Source organism: Coregonus lavaretus, assembly GCF_964263955.1.
Source record: "Coregonus lavaretus genome assembly, chromosome: 39".
NCBI classification, from domain to species: domain Eukaryota; kingdom Metazoa; phylum Chordata; class Actinopteri; order Salmoniformes; family Salmonidae; genus Coregonus; species Coregonus lavaretus.
The window spans coordinates 26,499,217-26,515,441 of record NC_140026.1 but is presented as its reverse complement, the minus strand read 5'-3'; the positions used below and the strand labels follow the sequence as shown (position 1 = coordinate 26,515,441).

General features: G+C 45.9%; 1 pseudogene across 1 annotated transcript in view; it reads right to left on the bottom strand.

Annotated features, from left to right (window-relative positions):
* LOC311113063 (protocadherin-7-like) overlaps positions 1-9,481 on the bottom strand; it is a 202,011-nt pseudogene extending 192,530 nt beyond the window's left edge. The window contains exon 1 of the transcript in view: positions 6,431-9,481. The product of the transcript in view is annotated as a protocadherin-7-like (transcript). The remainder of the gene's footprint in view (positions 1-6,430) is intronic.
* Between the last annotated feature and the right edge of the window lie 6,744 nt (positions 9,482-16,225).

Here is a 16,225-nt window from a genome sequence, read left to right as displayed (position 1 = left end):
GTTTGGAGTGTGACTGTTTGAGGTTGTGGACAGGTGTATTTTATACTGATAACAAGTTCAAACAGGTGCCATTAATACAGGTAACGAGTGGAGGACAGAGGAGCCTCTTAAAGAAGCAGTTACAGGTCTGTGAGAGCCAGAAATATTGCTTGTTTGTAGGTGACCAAATACTTATTTTCCACCATAATTTGCAAATACATTTATTAAAAATCCTACAATGTGATTTTCTGGATATTTCTTTCTCATTTTGTCTGTCATAGTTGACGTGTACCTATGATGAAAATTACAGGCCTCTCTCATCTTTTTAAGGGGGAGAACTTGCACAATTGGTGGCTGACTAAATACTTTTTTTCCCCACTGTACAGGGGGTACCGGTACAGAGTCAATGTGCGGGGGAACCGGTTAGTTGAGGTAATTGAGGTAATATGTACATGTTTGTATTATTATTTCTATGCTTACCGTTCTTACGTTTCGTTTTATCGTCTTTTATTTTTGGTTTTGTACCCCAGCTTCTAACAGCTGAAAATACAATATTTTTGGTTATTGAAAATATATCTCACAGCGGTTTAGATGGTATAATGATTCTCTAAACTATACATTGCTTGTTTTGTCACATAAACTTAAACTGAACTATTAGAATTTGAACAACCAGGAAATGGCAGAGCGATTTCTGCATATTGCAACTTTAAATGTGCATCTAGCGAGTGAGGAATGTGCAGTCTAATGTGCCAGTCTAGCAATACTGCTGCTCATTTCATAGAAAAGTATGCAAATAAGGTATAGATACTAAATAAATCCTTACTCATGATATACTTCCGCCAGGTAAGCCTACTTTGAAGTTAACATTTAATTGAGAAGGTTTTGGGGAAAGTATTTCTGTCAACTAACAAGACGGTTATCACTTCAACTGGCTACACACGGAGTGATAGACAAACGAATGCACCACACAGACAGACAGAGGCAAACATTTTAGAAATAATTGGCAGATATTGTGTTAGGTTTGGCTTTTTAAGCCAATAGTGGCTAGCCAGCGGTGTGATAATGTCAATCTTGCATTGATAAGGTAGTAGCTGGGAGCTTGCGGTGTCTGACACTTGTAAGATTTGTTTATGACAGTTTGCGGTGGAACTTGCATATACTTTCAGAATTGTTTGGCGAGCTACTCATTGGTGGGCTGCGAGCTACTGGTAGATTGTGTCACGCCCTGGCTCTGGGGACACTGTTATGTTGAGCCAGGGTGTGTAGATCTATGGGTTTTGTTTCTATGGGTGTTTATTTCTATTTTGGCCAGAGTGACTCCCAATCAGAGGCAACGAGTGTCAGCTGTCGTGGGTTGTCTCTGATTGGGAGCCATATTTAAACTGTCTGTTTTTCATTCGGGTTTGTGGGATTTGGTTCGTGTTTGGTTTGTTTATTGACCATTGACTGTCACGTCATCGTTTTGTTCGTGTGATCATTTATTAAATAAATATGTTCACATTCAACGCTGCGCCTTGGTCCTCCTCTATGTACGACGATCGTGACAGAAAATCCCACCAAGATGTGACCAAGCAGAGTGTCCAGGAGCCATCGCCAGGGAGATCCCTAACAGAACTCCTTCGCCTCCTCGACTGGGTCAAGCCGAGTGAGGAAGAGAAGGGCTTGACCTTGTGGCAGAAGGGCGAAAGGCTGGCGAGGGACATGGAGACCTGGTCCACGGGTAGGGGAGACGCCCAGAAATTTTTTAGGGGGGGGCTAACGCCGTGGACGACGGGGCAGCAGGAGGCCGCCAGGTTACGGGAGTCACTGGTCACCAGGGGGAGGGAGGATGTAGAGGCACGGCGAGAGGTACTGGCGTGTGTTGCCAGTCCGGTCCGGCCTGTTCCTGATCCCCACGTAGGGCCAGTGGTGTGTGTTCCCAGTACGGTCCGGCCTGTTCCTGCCACTCGCACCAAGTCTACGGTGCGCGTCGCCAGCCCAGTCCGGCCCATTCCTGCTCCCCGCACCAAGTCAGGGGTGCGCTTCGACAGCCCGGCTCGGCCCATTCCTGCTCCCCGCACCAAGTCAGGGGTGCGCTTCGACAGCCTGGCTCGGCCCGTTCCTGCTCCCCGCACCAAGTCAGTGGTGCGCTTCGTCAGCCCGGCTCGGCCCGTTCCTGCTCCCCGCACCAAGTCAGTGGTGTGCTTCGTCAGCCTGGCTCGGCCCGTTCCTGCTCCCCGCACCAAGACAGGGAGGCGCTTCGACAGCCCGGCTCGGCCCGCTCCTGCTCCCCACACCAAGCCAGTGGTGTGCGTCGTCAGTCCGGCACGGCCCGTGCCTGTTCCCCGCACCAAGTCAGGGGTGCGCTTCGACAGCCCGGCTCGGCCCGCTCCTGCTCCCCACACCAAGCCAGTAGTGTGCGTCGTCAGTCCGGCACGGCCCGTGCCTGTTCCACCGGTGGCTGGTCCGGCACCGGTCAGATGCTTCACGCCGGAGCTAGAGCAATCCGCTCCACCAGTGTGCAGTCCAGCTCCGGCCAGCGGGGCCAGACCGGACCAGGGATACTTTGGGGGGTTGGAGAGGGAGCGGGGATCAGGCCCGGAGCCGGATCCGCCGCCTAGGCGGAGTGCCCACCCGGTCCCTCCCCTGTGGGTTTTGGTTGATGCGGTCGGAGTCCGCGCCTTTAGGGGGGGGGTACTGTCACGCCCTGGCTCTGGGGACACTGTTATGTTGAGCCAGGGTGTGTAGATCTATGGGTTTTGTTTCTATGGGTGTTTATTTCTATGTTGGCCAGAGTGACTCCCAATCAGAGGCAACGAGTGTCAGCTGTCGTGGGTTGTCTCTGATTGGGAGCCATATTTAAACTGTCTGTTTTTCATTCGGGTTTGTGGGATTTTGTTCGTGTTTGGTTTGTTTATTGACCATTGACTGTCACGTCATCGTTTTGTTCGTGTGATCATTTATTAAATAAATATGTTCACATTCAACGCTGCGCCTTGGTCCTCCTCTATGTACGACGATCGTGACAGCTTGTGATTGACCTGTTGGAAACCCCTGCTCTACAGACTATCTACAGACTATCAGTAACATTTCAACTAACTATCTACTAACCCTAACCCTAGACCTAACCCTTAACCCTTATCGTAATCCTAAACTTAACCCTTAACCTAACCCTAGCTCTAACCTTTACCTTAATCCTTACCCTAACCCTAACCCTTATTCTAAGCCAAACCCTAACCTTAGCAAGCAGATGCTTATCAGCAGATAGTTTGTTGATAGTATGACCATCTGTAGAGCATCTACAGATGGAAAATCCGGACTATCCAAATAAAGTGTGACCAATAATTTAGCTTTAGCCATTTGGTATTTGAGAGTATGACGATTATCAACTGAAACACTGTTTAACACAGGGATTTCGCTAGGGAAACATGGCAACTGAGAACGATGTTGCAGTAGGCATACAATGGAAGAAAGGGAGAGAGATAAAAAACACAGGCTTGAATCCAGTCTGTGTGGAGTTCCAGGAAGGGCTGAAGTGTCAGGTACATCACCCTCCTGTTCTAACTCAACGGCTGCTCAGTGACATGCTGGCTTCTCGCTCTGTGCTCTCCTGACTTAATGACTGCTTAAATGTCTGATGGCAACCTGCTAAACATCACTGGTTGCCTGGTTACCTGCTTGGAGCCCGAGCCGGCTGCTGCATGTGCAGTGGTTATTGTGATATTAGGTAGGCGAAGGAAGAGGTGGAAGGAGACCTAGAAGGAACCTGATACCGCAGAAGAGACTCACAATCAATGGGAAAGTGAAGCTGTTCTCTCTCTCTATTTCTATGTATAATTCCATCCCCAGCACATCAGTATCCTTATGCATTTCATTACACATTATGACCTCAACCGAAGGGGGGCGCTTACCAGTGTGTTTTAGCTGTGGTGGCCCTAAACAGCAAGAGCATGACTACCACTCTGTGCTCTAATAAAGACATGGCCACTTGATGCCATAATTGGGGCACATATATACGTACAGGGACATTCCCAGCAATTACATTAACCTCAGGAGACTGTCTGTGCAGCTGTTAACTCAGTTCCCTTTCACTTCAATCGAAAGTGTCAACAGTGAACGTTTGACAAGGCATGTATGTGAATGTAATTACATGTTATAGAATGTTATATCCTGTATCTCTGGTACCTAATGGGTACATGGGGCTACAGTCGCCGCTGCTTCTGACAAGAATCATTAAACCATAGAAGGCAACACTTCTAAATTAGCCAGTGGGAGTTACATTTAAAGGAAGCGTTGAGGAGAATCGAGAAAAAGTAGCTCTGCATGTTTAAAAAGAGGTAATTGCACATTATGGTGGCGGGGACAGCCTTTGCAAAACCTCAACACTCAATGCTCGACACCCCTGTGTGTTTTGGGTCTGTGTCTGAATCTTCAAACAAATGGACTTGTCTATAAAAAGAAAACTGTAGCAAGCGTGTACATAAAAAAGCTACATACATGGCTCTGCCGCAGCGGCACCGAATAGAGTGGCCTGTTAATTATGGATGAGACATTCGTAAGCAACAGCACTCCTCACACAAAATACTGAATGCAGTACATTAGAAGCTGTTAGAGACAGTAGAGGAAAATGAGAGTAAATGAGAGAGAGGGATGGATCTATGGCGAGGGAGAGTGATACATTAAAGAGGAAATAGCAAGAGGGAAAGGGATATAGAGTAGAGTAAGGGAGAGGAGATTAAAAACGATAGAGACTGCAAGAAAAAAGACAGACAAGGAAAAAAGAAAATATTTTTTGAGAGCAATGATTTGGATAAATGAGGGGCAGAGATTGGTGTGGTGGTGAGAGATAGAGGAGAGTGAAAGATGGGGTGGGAGAGGAGGCGGCTTTGAAGAAAGGGAAAGATGCAGAGGCAGATACTGCCAGAGAGAGAGAGAGAGCGAGAGAGAGAGAGAGAGAGAGAGAGAGAGAGAGAGAGAGAGAGAGAGAGAGAGAGAGAGAGTGAGAGAGAGAGAGAGAGAGAGAGAGAGAGAGAGAGAGAGAGAGAGAGAGAGAGAGAGAGAGAGAGAGAGAGAGAGAGAGAGAGAGAGAGAGAGAGAGAGAGAGAGAGAGAGAGAGGAGAACAAGATGAGGGGGAGAACAAGAAAGAGAGAGACAGACCAAGAAAAACAGAGAGAAATCAGCCCAGTCCACTGTGCTGACAGAACAGCACTCAGGAATGCAAGAGGAGTTTGCTGCTTACAACACCTAAGAGAACAATCAGTAATGCATTAGATTGCCATAGAAAACATATTAAATAAAAAGGTAAGTGTTATTTCCCTGGTAAATGCAGATGAAAAGGAACCAACTTCATAATGTATTAACCTTGCTTCGCTCCACCTGGCTTTTTCATAGATTTATTTTTTAAATATGAATTGATTAATTCACACTTCCCTAGAATATGATTGTTCCTGTCATGCCTGCAGCCACAAATGATGGCACAAACAGAGTCGATGAGAGGAGAGAGGAAGAGAGGAAACAGAGGAAGTGATGGCCGGAGGGAGAATGGGTAAGAGAGTGGAGTCATAAAGAAATAAAGAGGGAGGTATAGTGAGACGAAGGAGAATGATAGAAAGAGGGAGGAGAGAGAAATGGATGGATGAAGAAATAAATGAGTGTAGCCTACAGAAAGGATGGAGAGAGCGAAAGACAGAACATGAGAGAGAGCAAGAGACAGAACATGAGAGAGAAAGAGAGAGAGAGCAGGAGGGAGAGGTTTAGGTAAGCCTGATTTCACTGCTGGGTCAGTGAATTGATACAGACACACCAGGGCACAGGAATATTGTGACCTCCTGCCCAGATGCTCCTAGTCAACCTGAAAAAGTCCAGTAAAACACGACACCGCGGTTAGCATTCCTTTACAAGGCCACTCCTGTACTTCATTTTCACCATGTCTTCCATTTTTTTCCTTTCTCTAGTTTTTTTCACCCTCTAACAGGAAGAAAAAGGTTTGCCTTGTTACAAAGAGGGCGGGGAGGGCTTGACCTAGCAGAAGGGTGTCCTACCTACCTAGCCACACTTTCTGCTGTGATAGAATAACTGCAAACCAGACCCTTATGCGAGCTGTCTACAACACTCAAAACACATACGTGCACAGGTCAGCAAAAGTGACACCCCAGTCAAACTAAACCGCATCACAATACTAGAGAGAGCAAAAGAGCTGGATATGCTTAGGCGAGTGAAAATGATATCCTGGCATAGGCTACGCATGTCTTCATCCCTTTTCAATATTACATGGTGGTGAATGGCACTCCAAACCCAAACAGATCAATACAGCTAACTTGACACATATTAGCACCATAAAAGCAACATGACTACAGAGACTAGCCCTGTCAGGAGGCATTACGCAGGAGATAACACTAAGAGAGGGAGAAACATGAGACATTTGAAAAACAGAAAGAAAAAAATAACAATATTGAGTCAATGTGTTCTTACCTGTTTGTTGTACTTGTTGATGGTTTGACTGCTGTACTCAGAGCAGTGGTCAGATCCAAGGGAAATGTTATCTCCGGTGCCAACGAAGGTGTTGGCAGGGGGCAGGTCCTGAACAGCCTGATGCTTTTTCCCGGCCGTGGGTGACTGGGGGTGGAGCTGGACCGTGGGCAGCGGCGAGCTGGACTTGTAGTGCCGGGCCAGATCCGGGCTCCCGGGCCCTCCGTTAACGGACCGGTACCGGCCCATCCCGGGGCTGTCGGACAGCTTCTCGTTGACGCCGTCGTAGCGCTGGCCGTTGGGCTTGGAGGCCTCGATGGTGACGATGCTGCTGTACAGTGGCTGTTTGGACTTCTTGCTCTTCTTGTCCTTCTTGGGCTTCTTGCCCTTGTCATGCTGCTGAGGGGTGAAGAAGTCCTCGTGGTCCTTCTTGCCCGCCTCGTAGCCGTTCTTGTTCTTGGGGCGGCAGTAGCGGGCCATGACGACGATGAGGATGATGAGGATGACCGTCATGATGCCCGACACCACCCCAATGACGATGCTCAGCCGCTGCTTACCCAGGTCATAGTTGGGGTCACCAGCGATGTTGGTGTTGAGTGGCGTGCCCAGGCTCTTGGCCACCTGGGCCTCCACGATGGTGGAGTTGGAGAGGGTCTCATTGACATAGACATGCACCAGGGTAGTGGTGCTCTGGGAGGGCTGGCCGCTGTCGTTCACCCGGACCACCAGTCTATGGAGGCCATAGTGTTTCTGCTCCAGCTTCCCCACCAGTGAGATAACCCCGCTGCCCCCGTCGATCTCAAACAGTTTGAAGGGGTTACCGCCGATGATGCTGTAGTTCAGGTCAGCGTTGATCCCTGCGAACTACAGTCCTGATGTTACTGGAGGGGGGCAGGAGGGTGTAGGAGCTGTTGATGGGGAAGGTGACGGTTGGCGGGTTGTCGTTCTCGTCCATCACGAAAAGTGACACGGTGGCGGTGGCGGATCTGGGCGGGTCTCCACCGTCCACGGCCTTGACCCGAAACGTGTATGAAGTCTTCTGCTCGCGGTCAAACGACATAGTGGAGAAAATGGTTCCTGTGTCATTCTCAATGGAGAAGATATCCTCCTCTTCCTCAATGAAGAGGCTCATTTCAGCGTTCTGGCCATTGTCAGCATCAATGACGGTCACCATGCCAACGGGGCTGTTGGGTGTTAGGTTCTCTTTGATGTAGAAGGTGAACACATCCTGCATGAACTTTGGCTCGTTGTCATTCTTATCTGCCACTAGGACCACCACAGTGGCTGACCCCTGGAGTATGGGCATGCCCTTATCTTTGGCTATCACTTTGAACTCGTACCTCTCTGTTTGCTCTCTGTCCAGAATGGTGTTTACTCTGATGTCACCGCTGTCTGGATCAATGGAGAATATCCCATTCACAGAGGAGTCGAGGGAGTAGGCGATTTCTGCATTCTTGCCACTGTCAGCATCGATGGCCTGCACTGTGGTCACCCTCTCGCCTGGGGCATTGTTTTCCGGAAAGGACACTTCCACCACGTTCTGGCTAAAGATGGGTGGGTTGTCGTTGAAGTCGCCCACCTTTACGATAAGCGAGTTATTACTGGCCAGGCTAGGGCTTCCTGAGTCCACAGCCACGATGACCACATTGTACTCCTGTGTGGCCTCATAGTCCAGCGGTGCTGATGTATGGAGAAAGTATTTCTTCTTATTCATCTCACCCTCAATCTCACTGGCTGGTTTGAGCTGGAAGGGCACGTCACCCACCACAGTGCAGGTCACGATGCCGTTCTCGCCCTGGTCGCGGTCAGACACCTGGACTAAGGCTATAGGCGTGTCCACCACTACATCCTCCGCCACGTTGGCCACTCCATCCTTCAAGAAGATGCGTCCGATCTTACGAATCTCGATAGCGGGCACGTTGTCGTTCTCATCCTTGATGTTGAGGACCACGGTGGCCTTGTCCATTTTGGGTGGCTGACCTCGATCCCTTGCCATTACCGTGAAGCGCAGCTGGCTCACCTCCTCGCGGTCAATACGATGGAGGACGCTCAGCCACCCCGAGCTCTCGTCCAGCCTCAGCAGCCTACGCACTGACTCTGTGGCCGCACCAAATACGTACTCAATCTGACCATTCACCCCAACGTCTGCGTCAGCTGCTTTCAGCTGCAGGATGGGGGCACCAGGGAGCTGTTCTCTGGCAGGTCAGCCTCATACACAGCCTTCTCAAAGCGGGGGCTGTTGTCATTCACATCAGTGATCATGACCCGCAGGATGGCCTGGGAGGAGCGTGGGGGGTCGCCCCCGTCCCTAACACGCAGGGTGAGCTCATAAGAGTCCCTCTGCTCCCTGTCCAGCGTCCCTTTAATGATGAGCTGCGGCTGTTTTTCCCCATCAGTTGTGTCAGCAACTTGCAGTTCAAAGACACTGCTCCTGCCTGCCCCCTCATCAAATCTCCTGCTGTCCGCCCCCCGTCCCCCTGAGCTCGAACCCAGGCGCCTGGAGCTCTCCCCGCTGTCCTGAATAAGCTCATATCGCTCAATTCCATTCCTGCCGAAATCTCTGTCGGTGGCTGTGGGCAGGAGATAGAGAGTGCCAATCGGTCTGTTCTCCTCCACCGACAATGTCAGCACAGGAGAGGGGAAAGACGGGGTGTTGTCATTTATGTCTAAAATAATGACTTTCCCCTCGAACAGGTCGACCCAGCTCTGAGCCGGTCCAATTACTGACACTTCAAAATCTATGAAACATTCGTTTTCATCAAATATCATTTGGCACTGCTGTAATTTTTCACGGTCTATCCGCCGTTCATTAGTGGTCAGCTCGCCTGTTATATTATCTATTTTGAAAAAATCAGAGCCAGACTCGAGGGTAAACGTGACCTCGCCAGACCCGGCGACGATTCCGAGGTCTTTGGCTACGTTCCCTACCCTGACATCCGCGGGACCCTCCTCAGCCAGGCGATATCGCAGCACTTGCTTGGCATCGGGCTGATTCAGCAGCTGCAGGATGAGTATACTGTAGCATAAATAGTCCAATGCGCCAGTAGTCCTCATTGTTCCCCGCAATGTGTTAACTGGATTTTAAAGCCTTGAATCGAATGAGGATGACGTTTACTTGCTGGTATTGTTTTTGGGAAACATAATTTTCCTTCTCGGTTTATTTGAAGTCCTCCGTTTCAGGATGTGTAAGACTTCATCCCCCGGACGCCCTCCAACACCGCTTCAACTGCAGTGAATAAGAGCGAGTGCACCGGCTATACTTTTCTTCATTTTTTTTTTATTTTTTTTTTGGGGGGGGGGGGGGGGGTTCGTTGGGAATTATCCTCACCCCTTTTTTCAGCACCGAATTAATTTTTCTTTCCTTCTTTCAATAAAAGCCCGCAGTCTGGGCAAAAACACAATCGAAACAGTCCGTTCAGGCTGGTGATATCCTATGTCATGAATTCATTACGATTCCGAATATCTTATCATGCCTGTAAAGAGAAAATGTCCAAAATGTTATCTTATTTAATTTTAATTTTAAATCAGTCCGAGTTTATTCAATTAGACAAAAACATCTCCCAGATTGATATAGAAGCGATGTAAATGGTCAAGATTCCTTAGAAGATATTTCCAACACAGAATTGTGGCAATGAAATGCCCGCAGAGATTCCCAAGTTCTGATGATACAGTTAGGCTACTTTACAGAGCCGCTTGTCCTCTTACCTTGAAGCGGCGGATAAACAGCAAATGATGTGTCCAGTCGCCTATCCAAGCAGTATCCGAGCGCTCTGATTTATTCTCTACCTTCACTCACTTATAACAAGCAGCCCGTACGTAGTTAATTCTCACAGTTCTCACAGTTGAAGGCAATAAGGATAGAATAAATATAAAAACTCTGATAATGCTGGAATAACAAAAATGAATCGAACAAGGACAATTGTAATTCCCGATGTAGATATTGGAAAATGTTGGTAAATTCCTACGAGAGAATCCTCCTACTGTCCCGCATTCTCAATCCAAGCGCCTGCTCCTCACATGCGTAAACGCCGCGTGCGTTTGCAGCCCCTATCCGCTGCCTGTGAGAGCAATTCACAAATGAGTCTCGGGCGCTCTCTCCACCCCTCCAGTTTCTTTCCCCAGCGCAGGTAACTAGGGCTGGACGTGTTTGGTAGGTTTCTAGATGGTAGCCGACGAAGTAGCCTATTTGTTGAAAGGAGAGGGAGGGAGAGAGAGAAAGAAAGAAGAGGGTCCTTTTTTCTTGTTAATAAGGGAAAGATTTAACCAAATGTGACTCAGTACCACATTAACAAAATGCAATTGCAATGCATCACACACTACCCATTGGAATGGTCTTAGTCAGGGTGCGGGGTGGGGGTATTGTGAGATGGCTTGGAAAAGAGACACTCTACCGTGGACCATTTTACCGAGGATGTTGTTTCATTAATTAAATGTGTAAATTGCGTTATGGCTTAGCCTATAATGTGCCAATAGAAAATATAAAACTCCCGCATTTTACATGATTGTGTTTTGGTTATTACACGGTCATAAGATGTCTGTAGACAGCAGACAGTGCTATGAAGACAGTGCTATGAAGACCGTAATATCCATTTCTCACAAAAGTTTAGACAGTTGCCGCTCATTTTCGAGTGATGGCTTGACTATTCCAACGTGCTGGTTCCATTTTAGTTTCTATTTGTTGTCAACCTTTATGCAGGTTTCACGCATGTATGCTACGATAGTCTACAGTGCTATATCCAAGTAAAATCTTTAACCGATGACTCTCCATCGTCCAGTCATTATGTAGCCTACTTCTACATAATTATTTGTTGGTTCAGTAGGTTATTATGACCAAACGGGGAGATAGGCCCCTACGTGTTGGATTCTGAGCGCAGCGCTGTGGTTTCTCTCTGTGGTCACTAATATACATGTGTGAGGTCGCCTGTGGCTTTGTTCTCTCCGGAGCAGCGAGCTCAGTGTTACCTAGTCTCTAATTATTTCCATGACTGCAGGCGAGACACCTCCGTGGATGTCGTGCGACACTTGGCCACTGCGCAACCCACCCAGAACTATCCCGGTAAGAGATGTGTGATGCCGCAATCGGTGTAGTCATCAAATATTTCATAGCCTTTCAAACAGATGCATGTGTGGACTACCCACATATCATATCGTGAAAATATATAATATATTGTAGTGAATTTTGCTTTTGCACTATACAAGTGGTTCAGACATTCAAAATAAAACAGTTTGAAACAGAAAGTGACATGGGGGGGGGGGGGGGGGGGGGGGGTTTGGTGGTTGAAATTCAACTCCATACATTGGAACATATAAACGAGTCTAAATCTAACACACCTTCCCTGATATAGATATAATTGATCCCAAAGCGAAATAATGTACATTAATCAACGCTAATATACACTTGTGCGCATCACTGAATGTGAGTATTCGTCCTCGTGTAAAGACTTCCCCTCTATCCCACTTAACATGGGAGATCCATATAAGGTAGCCTACTGTGCTGTGCGTGCGGTGAGGGTATGGCATCGCAATTAAAGAAAGGAGAAAGGCTGCGGCTGTATTTTTTAGGCTCCTCTGAATTCCAGCAGTGGCCAGATCCTTGCTCTCCATCGCCCTCTGTCGTTGGCTAATATATATATATATATATATATATATATATATATATATATATATATATATATATGACAATATGCTCTTGAGCTACTGTAGTTACAGTGAGGTGTATTTAGGGATACTTTTTTGATGGACAGTTCGGTTGTGTATATTGACATGCTTATTGGACTGACCAACATATATTTTTATTTAGATATATGTAGGCCTAGTGGTGATTTTTCTCAACCAAGGCAAGGCACAATTCCAACAACGTTTTGTAAAATGAATGCAGGTGATGATTACAAATGCATTCATTCTTTTTGCATTATTATGCATGATTTAGGAAGGGCATTTCAATCATTTCACAATGCAAAAATATGCCCATATGCCCTTTCTCAAACACGGCATAAGATACTGTAGAACAACAATTTCCATCTTATAGAGTAAGTCAGTAGGTGAAATGGTGAGGTGAACGCTTGTATAACGGACATGTTTATTAATGGGATTAATATTGCCTATACTGTTTCTGGATTCAATTCATCATGTTTTCTCCTCTGGTTCTCTAACAGAGTAATTGATTACATAGATTATGACATAATCATCAACCATCAATGAACATAAAAACATTTTCAGCAGGAAACATGTGAAAGTTATTTGATTTAATTAACCAGAAGCAACAGTTACTCCCAAACGTAATGCCCATGATTCAAAGTATGCCATAAATCCATAGGGGGATAAACCAATGAAAAGTAGCATATTTATATACATCTCAAAAAAAAAGTCCCATAACTTCTGCTCATTACATGTATAGCAGGTATGTGTCACTGCAAAATATATATTTTGGGTTAATAATAAATGTACCAAGTTTCTTTGAAGTGGGGCACTGGTTCCTCTGATCCCACCGGCATCTGTACGCATGCTGCTGTTGGTGAGTGATGCTAAGCTAAGGTAGTGGCACCAGGTGTTGGGACTTTACCTAGGCTAACTCACTCAATTAATTATGGAGCTGACATTGCAGTTCGCTAACCTCCTGCAAGAGGAGAAATCTTCTCTATTTACATATTTGTATCACACAGCATAGACCTTCATCAATCAGTTTCAACACCGATTTGTCAACCAGGGGATGTGTAGTGTGTAGTTTCACTCGCTGTGTTTTTCCCCCACTTCAGGCACAGTATTCAACACCCCACGGTTGAATTGTGTTCCCAATCGTTGGTTTTTCTACAAATCGATGCAGTTAAACTGTGTTGGAAATGCTACAAGGGTGTAAAACTACCAGAGAAGTGTTTCAAAACAGACTTTTTTGACAGCAATACATAAGGACATGTTGTCCATTTCATTTTTATCACCTACCTCTAAATAAATCTTCAAAGACAAAATGTTTCTCACCTCTCCGTCCCATCTCTCTTTCGTGTTCATGCACATCTCAGCTAGAGCAGGAGTCAACCATGATAGCATCAGTGTGGTGTAGTGGTGTAAGGTTGCTTTTTACCAGCTATCGACAACAATTCACTCAGAGATATCTAAAGCTCAAGGCAGTATGCAGATTCAGGATTGAAAGGACAAAGCATCATTCCTCTATGTGTGTGCTGTGTGTGAGAAGAGAATGGTGTTCTAGCGTGTGTGTGTAGGCCCCATATGTGTGTATGTGCATGCATACAGTACCAGTCAAGAGTTTGAAGACACCTACTCATTCAAGGGTCTTTCTTTATTTTTACTATTTTTTACATTGTAGAATAATAGTGAAGACATCAAAACTATGAAATAACACATATGGAATCATGTAGTAACCAAAAAAGTGTTAAACAAATCAAAATATATTTTATATTTGAGATTCTACAAATAGCCACCCTTTGCCTTGATGACAGCTTTGCACACTCTTGGCATTCTCTCAACCAGGTTCACCTGGAATGCTTTTCCAACAGTCTTGAAGGAGTTCCCACATATGCTGAGCACTTGTTGGCTGCTTTTCCTTCTCTCTGCCGTCCGACTCATCCCAAACCATCTCAATTGGGTTGAGGTCAGGGGATTGTGGAGGCCAGGTCATCTGATGCAGCACTACATCACTCTCCTTCTTGATAAAATAACCCTTACACAGCCTGGAGGTGTGTTGGGTCATTGTCCTGTTGAAAAACAAATGATAGTCCTACCAAGCCCAAACGTATCGCTGCAGAATGCTGTGTTAGCCATGCTGGTTAAGTGTGCCTTGAAATCTAAATAAATCACAGACAGTGTCACCAGCAAAGCACCCCCACACCATAACACCTCCTCCTCCATGCTTCACGGTGGGAACTACACACGCAGAGATCATCCGTTCACCCTCACCTCGTCTCACAAAGACAAGGCGGGTTGAACCAAAAATCTCTAATTTGTACTCCAGACCAAAGGACACATTTCCACTGGTCTAATGTCCATTGCTCATGTTTCTTGGCCCAAGCAGGTCTCTTTTTATTATTGGTGTCCTTTAGTAGTGGTTTCTTTGCAGCAATTCGACCATGAAGGCCTGATTCACACAGTCCCCTCTGAACAGTTGATGGTGAGATGTGTTTGTGACTTGAACTCTGTGCATTTATTTGGGCTGCAATATCTGAGGCTGGTAACTCTAATGAACTTATCCTCTGCATCAGAGGTAACTCTGGGTCTTCCATTCCTTTGGCGGTCCTCATGAGAGCCAGTTTCATCATAGCGCTAGATGTTTTTTGCAACTGCACTTGAAGAAACTTTCAAAGTTCTTGACATTTTCCGTATTGACTGACCTTCATGTCTTAAAGTAATGATGGACTGTCATTTGTCATTTGTTATTTGAGCTGTTCTTGCCATAATATGGACTTGTTTTTTTACAAAATAGGGCTATCTTCTGTATATCCCCCCTACCTTGTCACAACACAACTGATTGGCTCAAATGCATTAAGAAGGAAGTCAATTCCACAAATTAACTTTTAAGAAGGCACACCTGTTAATTGAAATGCATTCCAGGTGACTACCTCATGAAGCTGGTTGAGAGAATGCCAAGAGTGTGCAAAACTGTCATCAAGGCAAAGGGTGACTATTTGAAGAATCTCAAATATAAAATATATTTTGATTTGTTTAATACTTTTTTGGTTACTATTTGATTCCATATGTGTTATTTCATAGTTTTAATGTCTTCACTATTATTCTACAATGTACAAAAATAGTAAAAATTTATTAAAACCCTTGAATGAGTAGGTGTGTCCAAACTTTTGACTGGTAGTGTATATGTCTGCTCTGCTTTGGTCTATTAGTCAGTGCATAGCTGAAGCATGACCATTGTTGGCCCTGGGAAAAACACAACAAGTAAGCATGAAGGTGTTACAGCTCTCTGAAGCAGCTAGCCCACTGTCAGGTAACTCTTTGTAGTGTAGCCTGAGAGCTAAACTGTCATGTAATTTCTGTCTTTGGAAGGAGAGGGGAGAGTCAACTAGCAGTAACTCAACACAGAGCTCCAAACCAGCTCTACTGTAGAGCCAAGGCTTCTCTCTCCAACTCCAACTCTCCCTCAAGCTAGGGCTATTTTGGGACTGTTGACGCCTTGTTCCACCCCCCCCCCCCCCCCCCCCCCCCACCTCCCTGGGTTTTCACAGAACTGTTGAAGATATCACTTGACAATATGCCTTGCATTCAACTGAGTTTCTGATCGTATGCTGTCTTATTGTATAATGATCAGTGGATGTGGTTAGACTAGAGACATTTTCTTACTTTGGGACTGAATTCAATTATTCCAGCCACAATAAATTAAATAACAATTGATTTTACCAGTTTAGTTGTTAGTTTTTCTCATGATCCTAATAAGATATAGTCCACAGAGAAAACACCAAAATATAGGCCCCAAAAGTAGGCCTTAGAAACAGTCTTACACACTTTTGTTCTTGGAAGTCAATAGTCCACAAAATGAATCTTCTTCTGATTAACAAGTCCCTTACAAAACTTTGAGAAAGTTCTCACTTGTATGGAGTGAGAAAACAAGGTTTTTAAATTATAAACAGTTTTCTTGTTATAAACATTCAAGATGGCTTCCCCTTTCCTGACACTCAAAACCAGGAATTGACTAGGGAGTGACCGAGGTCGGAGCCATAGAGATGGAAAGAGGCCTCATCATTGTATCTGTGCCATTATGGCGTCTGTGACAGCAATGGCAGCGCCTAGGCTGTCTAGTAGGCAATTTTCTTCTTCACAATTGGCTGATCCCTCCTG